This window comes from Corapipo altera, unplaced genomic scaffold (assembly GCF_003945725.1).
Source record: "Corapipo altera isolate COAL_440 unplaced genomic scaffold, ASM394572v1 49, whole genome shotgun sequence".
In the NCBI taxonomy this organism is placed as follows: domain Eukaryota; kingdom Metazoa; phylum Chordata; class Aves; order Passeriformes; family Pipridae; genus Corapipo; species Corapipo altera.
In genome coordinates, this window is record NW_020884879.1 from 18,497,881 (window position 1) to 18,508,284 (window position 10,404).

Genomic DNA, 10,404 nt, shown 5'->3' on the forward strand with positions numbered 1-10,404 from the left:
ACGTGTAGTGAGGAGCTCTGCCACGATCAAAGGAGAGAATCCCTCTCAATGGCAATTGCATGGACTGTTAGCTCCTCAGGAAAGCAATTCAGTCCAGCTGCATCATCGCTGATGCTTTTTCTGCATTAATTAGCTCTGGTAATGATGATCCAGCAGTGCTCTTGTACTTGAAAGTCTTATTATTACACATAGCAAACTGAAGTGTTTTGTAGTTATTAGCTACTAATTTTCATGTTCCAACAAAACGTGGAGACATATTCAAGCGAAAGTCTTTTAGCAAGACTTTTCCCAAGCTCAGCAAAATAGTGTAGCTGTACTGACATGTCTGAAACATTAAAGGCCCGTGAATCACAAAGAACCTATATGATAATCCTCCATGGAGTTTTCATTCTTTTCTAGCCATCCTGGGAATGTGTCTGACCCTGGTTCCCCTAACTTGCCCCGACCCCAGTCCCTACATGAAGGATGGCATCCTCAGCTGTCCCAGTCTCCAGAAAGGTGAACACCAGTCCTGCCCTACTGCCCACTATTATTAGGGTTCCCATAGTCCTGGGAGGGGCATCCCGTAGTCCAAGGGAGCCCCTGACCTTTACAATGGCCTGACTGTTAGTGCAGACAGGGCCTGAGAGGCCTGGGGTGGACTGAAATGGGGTCATCAGGCCCAGCCAGCATGGGTTCATAAGAAGGAAGTCCTGATTGACCAGCCTAATCTCCTTCTATGACAGGGTGACCCACTTAGTTGTCTACTTGGACTTCAGTAAAGCCTCATGACACTGTTTCCTGCAGCATTCTCCTGGAGAAACTGGATGTACGTGGCTTGGACAGCTTCACTCTTCATTGGGTGGAAAAATGATTCGATGGGCAGTCCCAGAGAGTGGTGCTGAATGGAGTTACCTCCATCTGGCAGCCACTCACAAGTGGTGCAAATCTCCAACCCTAGAGGTTTTTAAAAGTGTAGATGTGACACTTGGGGGCACGGGTGAGTGGTGGACTTGGCAGTTAGGCTGATGGTTGGACTCGATTATCTTAAAGGTCTTTTCTAACCTAAATGATTCTATAGCTGAAGAGAAAATCTCTGCCTGCCAGAAAGCTGTATTATCTATTTATATGATAAATCCAGGTTCATTAGCAAAGTGCACTAATACTTCCATAAGGATTTGTTAACAGAGGTTTTGTGCAACCTAAAAGCTTGTAATAAAATAAAAAGAGGACTGCCAACACAAATTTTTAGCTTAAATACTTTCAATTGTCACTAAGAATGCTGCTTTTAGTCTAAAGATTTACAAATTATTGCTTCAGGAAGATCAAAAAAAGGATACTATTTAACACTGATTATTTTTATTTTATTTGAAGCAAAGGGCCTAATTTCAGTGATATGTGTCCTTTTTCACAAGTGGAAAATTAGTAGTTTACTTGTCAGTTTCATCTAAAGAACCCTCAGTTTTCTTCAAGAAGTGCTTGAAGTCAGTTTTCATCACTTCTAATTTTTTCCACATCATTTTTCAGCCTAATCTGTTAATTAAGCTTGTCGTTAAATCAAAGAATTTTGGGAAACCTGAGACCGCATTTTTAGGATTAAAAAAATCCTAAAAATAAAAGATAGCAATGTTTCATACACAGACAAAGAACTAAATGGTATTTAGAACTATTTTTATTGTCACAATTTTAGACAGTGTAAAAGCATTGGAAATGCCGAAATAAGCCCTTGGATAAGCTAGTTGATGCAAAACACAAGATGGCCAGGATCTTGAGGAACATTGCTCATGCAGAAAATTAGTCTGAATTCCTCTTTCAAAAAACTTATCTCATTTGCATAACATTAATTATTTTCACTCTATTTGCTTCCATCTCCGGCAGTGCAAAAATTATGCTGATATATCCAGTTTCTGTCATCAGTTTTCTGTATCTTTCTCAAAACGACAATTCAAAAATGATTTTTGTTTTGATCTATTTTCACTTGTAGCTGAACATCTGTGAAGTTTGCCATAGGTGTAGATAGAAGAGAGAACTGGTTAACCATAGTACGAATATTCCTGCAATATTTCTCTTACATTTGGATTAACATGTTCAATGTCAGTCTCTTAGAATAGTCCCTTACCTTCTGCTGACAGCTTTATTCTGAAAATTAATGCTGTCACTGTGTCATAGAATCATAAAATGATTTGGGTTGTAAGGAAACTTAAAAATCATCTAGTTATAACCTCCATCACAGCCAGGGATATCTTCCACTAAATCAATTTGCTCAAGGCCCTGTCTAACCTGGCCTTTAACACTTCCAGGGGTGTGGCACCCACAACTTCTCCAGTGCCTCATCACCCTCACAGTAAAGGAATTTCTTCCTAATATCTAATCTAAATCTACCCTCATTCAGTCTAAGGCCATTCTCCTGGTCCTATTGTGACATGCCATTGTAGAAAGTTCTTTTCCAGACTTCTTGTAGGCCTCCTTAAAGTACCGGAAGGTTCCTATAAGGATGTCACTTTACAACACGTAACATCAACCACGAAGAAGTCCCTATCTCATTAATATTGTTACAGAAATATTCAATTTGTAGTCAGCACATATATCAGAGAAAGATGTAGAACACCTGAACTCATATGTTCTTCATTGACTTTTTCCTCAAGCATCCTGATCTCTCATCCTCAACGTTGTAGAAGAACTTCAGATGTAATGTGGTATCCAGAAGGAAGAAAAACAGGAAGAAATATGGATAGCACAGGTAGTGCCTGTCGCCCCATATACTCAGTCTAGATCTATACTGTCTCCAAATAAAGAAGCCTAAGGGAAAATTTTTGTCTGAATATGATCACTTCTTCTGGGTTGAGTGCTGTTCCCCATGCAGCTTAAAATGCTACACCTGATTTCTCTTAGCTTGGTGTATCTTCCAAGAGTTGATTTATTGGTATATTCAAGTTCTTACAGCTGTCATAACTTGACAAACCCCAGAGCCTTCACTCAAAATAGCACTCTAGTGTAGCAACAAATGGTCACGTGCTGGAGAGATGGGGTTTATGTTGGGGTTTTGGTTTTGTTCTTTTGTTGGGTTTTTTCATGGTTTTTTGGTTTGTTTTTTTTTTTTTGCCACAGAAATAGTTACTCTATTGGAGACTTAGAACTTGTAGACTCCATTCTCGTCATAGCCAGTGGAGAGCAGTTTGTGCATATAGGTTAGATGCCTAACTGCATGTTAAGGAATACCTCAAAACATAGTTTTAGTACAAGAAGAATGTTTATTCCTTCTATTCCTATTATTTAATTGAAATGTATCTGGAACTAATGAAATGGAGCAAAATCCTTTTTATTTACTAGTTCCTTAATTTTCCTAAATATAGTACTTGAACAGCAGTGACAGTGTAGTCTTTTCATGGGCAATTTGTGCAGCTGCAATGCAAGAGGCTACCTCACATTAAAAAGCTCTTTATTCCTTCAGATGATCTTATATATTCCTATATTAAAGTATGATTGTCAAAGAATAATAGATGAAGATCCTGTCATAGATAAATATGATAAAAAGCCTTCAGTCCATTCTTCCTTGTTCTTTTGTTACTTCCAACTGTATGAACTAGTTTCAGCAGATACAAATAATTTATGGCCTAAACAGAGAAAAATGTGGGGAGGGGGTCTTCCTTCTGGGGAAAAAACAAAGAAAAAACAACCCCACAAATAAAAAAACCTCAACCTTCTGGTAAAAAGTTATTATTTAGATACAATTGGATACTTATTATTTTGTTATCTACTATAACTTTGCCTAAAATTCCTTTTTTTTTTTTTGGTCAAAAAGTGACCTGTTCTGTTTCATATATGAAAGGTGCACATTAAAAGAATATGAGCTAGCAAATATCTTTACTGAAGCACTGTTGGCAGCTGAGATCACTGACAACTTCCTGGCTGTGATTCATAATCTATATTGGTGCCTTTGAGACAGCAAGCTATTGATTTTTCCCAGTCTATAATCCAAGACCATATACACAGCTTGTTAGACATCTGTGGGAATATAAACTGAGTTTTGATACAATTTAGGGAGCTTCTGTTAGCGGGGCACTTAGTTTTTGTCTTTGAGAAAATCTTTACACATCTGTGTAATCTTGAAGAGATTTTTAACAGATAATTCAATACAGTTTGGGTTGTTTCTTTTTTTTTTTTTTTTTCCTATTGGTAAACTACTTTCCTGAGTGGAACTCATATGAAGCAAATATTAAGTGGCAATAAAAACATATAGGGAACTTTTTCTAATGCTATTGTAGTTCTTTTTCTTCTTTTTATTTCCTTTGATTTTGTCAAGTATAATTTGAAAGTACTTCTGGTTTTCCACGTTTAATATCTTGTCCATTTTATTCATCCTTCCCAGGAAAATTTTTTTCCTTTACTGCAATACTTATGGTACATATGCACAAATAACATTCAAAAGAACAATCATTAACTGCAATGCAGTTCCTCCACGGTAAAGGACATTAGAGTAAGTACACTAAAATTATTCAAAAATTACACTTAGCTACAAAATACTTTTTGGGTTTAAGTCACTGCATACACTCCCTGATTTATTAAAATAACTGCATTTAGTGTTAATTTTCTGTCTTCTGAGAGTCAACTAAGGAAAAGGAAAAGGCTAATACAGTTTGAAGCCTATTCTCTAATATAGAAATGCCATAAGAAACAGTCTTAATATATGTTCTTTTAAATATTTTTTAATATTTGTGTAAGAATACTTTAAGGGCTACTATATAAGGAGGACAACCGAAGTGCTTTATGGGCTTCAGACAACAGAAACATCTCCACGCATGTCATCACATTGCATGTTAATTTGGAAGGTTAGGAAAATATTTACACTGTCTCCAAAATCAAAATAAGACATTCTTTACTGTAGGTGAATTATTACTTAATCAAACTTGGATGATCCAGAAACAATATAGTCAGAATGCGGTAATTGCTCATTTTATTTTATACCATAGCTAAATTTTCTTACACAATAAGGAGAAAAACTAAATGTTGGGATGCATACGTATATTAGCAAAATTTTATGTTGGAAAACTGGTCCAATTTTTATAAGTAATAGAAAAAAGTAAACTTTATATTAAATAACAGGAAGAAAAATCTCATTGGTATAGACTGCTTCTAAATGGAATTTTTGCAGAAAAGCTTTTCAAATCTATATTTTAAAATAGTTTTTCATGCACTGTCAAAGGATTTTTTGGTTAGTTCATTTATCTACAGCTTAATTGGTTTCCAGGAAAAAAAATTAATTCCCTAATTCTTCATATGTTTATGCATTTTCTCAAGCTGAAGATCATGAGTAAATCAACTGGATTAGTATCATGCTTTAAGTTAAAAAAAAAAAGACAGTGTTTTTGGAAGGTCAGAGATAAAGACATGTAAAAAGTTAGAAATCTAGAATAGATTGAGTGTGTTAATTTTGTTTCAACCAAAATGAAACAGCAAAATGCACAACATTACTTCCCATTTTCGTATAATTTTATAGTTATATTTAAGCTGATCTATGTACAAAAAAGTCTTTAAATAAGCCCCCTTCAGAAAAATTAAAACAGTTTTGTTTTTGGGTTTTTTTTATTCTATGATTTGGGATATTTGGGATAATCTTATATCTTCCAGTCTTGGCCTTTCCTATGCACCTTGGGAGACCTCATTGCAGTCTACAACTTACTTATGAGGGGAAGAGGAGGGGCAGGCACTGATCTCTTCTCTCTAGTGACCAGTGATGAGATCCAAGGGAATGGTCCGAAGTTGTGTCAGGGGAGGTTTAAGTTGGATATTAGGAAAAGGTTCTTCCCCCAGAGGGTGGTTGGGCACTGGAACAGGCTCCCCATGGAAGTGGTCACAGCATCAGGCCTGACAGAGTTCAAGAAGCATTTGGATGATACTCTCAGGCACACAGTGTGACTGTTGGGGATAGTCCTGTGCAGGGCTAAGGGTTGGACGTGATGATCTTTGTGGGTCCCTTCCAATTCAGCTTATTATTGCACAGACTTACCTTGCCTATGCAGACTCCAAAGTGAAATATGAACAACAAAGTGATAAAAAGGCAAGAATATGTTGAAAATTTGGATGCTAATTATAGGTCACCGGGTTATCCAGACACAGCAGCTTCAAGGGGGAAATCGGAGAATTAGCTCTTAATGTTATGCTTCAACACTTCTAATGTCAAGCAAAACATTTTTTATTCATTATTTCTGAAAATCTGAAAGGATTTTGGATCTATTCATCATTTCAAGAATGTGAGAAGATCATTCTTGCTCATATCACAAGAGAGGAAAGGAAAAGAAAGGGAGATTGAGCAAACCCTGGTCATGAGCACTTTAGAAATGCATGTGATAATAAACATGATAAAGTAGGAGATGGAGTGTAGTTATCAGTAGTGTATAATACAGTTTTACTAAACAAACTGCTGTTCTTGGAATAAGTAGTTCAAAATTGTTCTACCTATATGCAGGTACACAGTTCAGCAAAGGTTCATCTCACTCAAGTTCAAATACATTTTAAAAAGTGGTTACATAATGAAGAGAAATGTCACTCCATGTCTAGGTCTGTACACTTACAGAAAGGTTGGAGACAAATGCTCCCTCGTCATAATTTCCCAACTGGAATGTTACATACTCAACTATACAAAAGATACAGAAATTGCAGATTGACCTGTTAGTTGCCCTTTCCTATCTTCTAAATTCAGTATTGTAACAAAGGCTGTTTTTTCAGTGTGAAAGTAAGTGTATGATTTTGTTCAAACCATACCAAGTGAGAGACGAGTACTTTCATCTTTACTTTTTTATTACTCATCAAAACTCACACTTCTCCTTCACACAACTTCCTTCTACCAGCTCCCTAGTGCAATAGTCACAAGCTATCTTTCAATGAACATCATATGGTAAAAAGTAAACACACCTTTTGAGAGTTCGATTGCACGTTTAGTTATAGGAAAGCATAAGGACTTGTTAAACAAAATGCATACACTGTACTTTCATCCAGAAACAAACTCTACAGTGTCAGTGAGAGTTTTAAAATACCAGTATCTCTGGTCAGGATATTATAAATGCTCTTTCTTTCCTTTAAATAAGAATATCGTTCCACAAAGAGAAAGGTGTTTAGTACCCGTATTGTACCGTTGTAGGCTGAAATCGAGTGAGCTTTTGAAGTGACCATACCTTCATTTTGCCTTTTGGTAGCTTATAGTTCAAATCTGCCTTTGTCCTCAGCTAAAGTAAAGGAGTAAATTCTAGAATTATAAATGTAGTAAATTGTAATTCCTGTTATTTTTAGAACCTAGGATCTGGAAATCAAGAGAGGGTAGAAACTGGGCAAACCCCACTCTGTATAGTGGTACAACACATTGCAAAGGTTGTGAGGTATATCCCAGGAAAGGGCATCACAGCATATGATTATCACTGGGATTTGCAAATGGATGTTATTTGGAAAACCCTTTTTCAGGGGAAGTCCTAAGGGTGAACTTCCTTGGTAGTTATGTATTTGTAAGAATCGGGGGGAGAGAGAGAGAGCAATGGTGACCACCCATGTCAATGAAAAGAGTATACATTTTCTCTGATATGTGAAAGACCAAGTAAGTTTTTAGACTTTCTATTTTTTTTTAATTGAGAATAAGACACTGTCCTCCCAGATAACTTAAAAGCAGGGAATATTCCCAAAGCAAATACTGAAGGGGAACTTTTTGAACCATATGAAGACTTTCATGATTTGATAGAAATAGCTAATGACCTGTAAGTACATAGTTTGAATTGGACTTTTTTTGTACATCAGAAATAAGACAGGGCATCAGTCCCTTAAATTGTCATCATATAATCATGGGGGATGATGATGATGATAATAATAATAAGAGTAATAGCAATAATAATAAAATAGAAAACTTTAAATGTTCACTATAATTAACAAAAACCTGCTCATTTAAAATTCCCTTTGGTAATCCATGACATGGAAAGATAAATTCAGTGAGATTTTGTAACTCTTTCTGTGAGAAATAGAGAGAGGCAACTGTTTCTTAATTTTTTTAGATAACTTCAGAACTTTTGTGTTTAGTGAATTTAAATTGGATCAACTAGCATCACAGAACTTCTAATTCATTTAATTACTTCTTCCAGAATAGCATTTGTGTTATCTGAGGATAAAATATAGGAGGAAAAATGAGAATGGAGGGGGTTTTTTTGTTATATTTTTATACTAACAACAAGAAAACTAACATCTGAAGCTCAGTCATCTCTACTTTAAGGATGGGTGATTATTGCTCTTTAAACTGTTTTATTTTTCTCAGAAAAATATATGCCGTGTTCTTTCCTCAACTATGAAGAAAAATAAAGAGTCAGAGTTCACAGGGCTAAAGCAGAGACCACAGGTTCTTAGATAAGCAATAATTTTAATGAAACATTAGAATATTTCTGTGAGTAGTTATGAAGATTTTCATTTAATGTAAAACATGTTAGGACTCGTGTTTTAGTGGGTTTTCAGTTTTTAAAGGTTTTTTTTCCTACCAACTCCCAAAACTCCCATTTACTTCAATGGTAGCTGCAGGTGCTGAAAATCCATTTGAATAGTCCATACTGATTTGAAATTTTGCAGTGGCCTTTCTCTCACACACATGCTTACACATGTTCCTCTTTACCCTTCTGTCTTTTTCCCTCCATCTGCCCAAGATTATGACCAATTTTGTCAGACACAGATACTCCTATAGTGGAGATATAAAAGTTACAAAGAGGCAGTTAACTGAACAGAGGAAAAAAAGAAAATAAAAATAAATGTGAAGTTATTGTGCTGCCTTTTCTTTTTTTTCCCTGAACTTTTAAAAATAAAATGCAACCTTATAACAAGGAGCTAGATTTCCTAGAATATTAATCAAGACTTGGGGTACATGCAGATGAGTGAATTCTTTAGAAGTCCCTCTAATGCATTTTTACAAGGGTCATTGTGTTTTACAATGTAACAAAAAAAAAGGAAAAAAAGAATCTAAATCACATTTTTACTATACTTGAAATAAAAATAAGCAATTGGAAATGCATTGTAAACAGGATTATTCAAACTCAACTTGCCTTAAGATAGAAGCAGTTTTTAAGCAGGCTGTTACATAAAAGTCCAGTATTGTTGAGATTTTTATGAGAGTAATCTAATGCATTGGTCAGACAAGGTTAAGAATAATGCCCTTGCAGTCTCCCCAGATGCAATGATAGTATTTGATGTGAATAAAAAGGCTACACTTCCTGGGTGTTGGTGAAACTGAACTGCACAGACATCTATTTGGAGATTTGGGTATGAATATTCTTCAGGAAAAAATAAAATCAAATAAAATATCTACATTTTTTTTGAATCTTTTATTTCCTGAGTTTTGTACTTATGCTTGTTTGTCCATCTTTTTCTCCTTTCTCCACATTAGCTTTCAAAACACTTCCTGAGGCTTTTAGAAATGTCGTAAACTTACTGTATCATTACCGATGCACACAAACAGGAACATAAATGAATACTGTATGTGGATGATATTCTTCTTTTTATAACCCATCCTGATATTTCAATCCCAGCTATTACACTGTTCATAAATCAGTTTGGGATCCTCTCTGGCTTTAAAAGTAATTATAATAAATCCAAAGATATGTTTATGTATAGGAGGCCAATTGAACCCTTTGCTTTTCAGTTTCCATTTAAATTGGTCTCCAGAGGTCTTACCCCAGGTTATTTATTCCTTTTTCTTTAGATCTGCTGTACAGATTTAATCTTGCTTCTCTGCTTTGTAAAATTCAAGAGACTCTGTACAGGTGGTTTTCGTTCTTTCTTTTTTATTATTGGGGAAAGAACTGTCATTAATTAAAAATAAAATGCATGTTGTATTTTTCTCTGATAATAAATAAACTTACTAAGAAAATTTGAAGACTGGCTTAAGAAATGTTTCTAGAAGCCTTGAAAGCAATCAGTCAACTCATTTAGTTAATTTAATACAGAACAAAAAATGTGCTAGTCTGCTTTGCAATTTTTTCATTTGCCTGACTGTAAAGTATAATTCAGTTTCTAAAACCTTTCTGCATCTTTCTGACTGATTAAATTCCATACAGGAATCATATCAAGGTAAGTTAGCATGTCAGTAGGTGTGGATCAGAGCAACAGAACTGCATGGCTGGAAAGCTTTGTCTGATCACACAGGTTTCTGATTTCACAAAGCTATTCTTCCAGAAATGCAGCAAATGCCAGAGTATCTTGAAAGAGGTCAACTGAGAGAGAAGATGCAAATCTTAGCAACGACCTGTTAAGAGTAATGTAAAAAATGAGGGAATTTGTTTCATGAAACACAGACCTGAGAAACATCCTTCCACAGCATTTTACTTCACCTTTTTCATTTTATCTCCCTTCTTTGCTGGAATAAAATAATATGAGCTACATGTAAATCTGCGAGGAAAAATCTCCCTT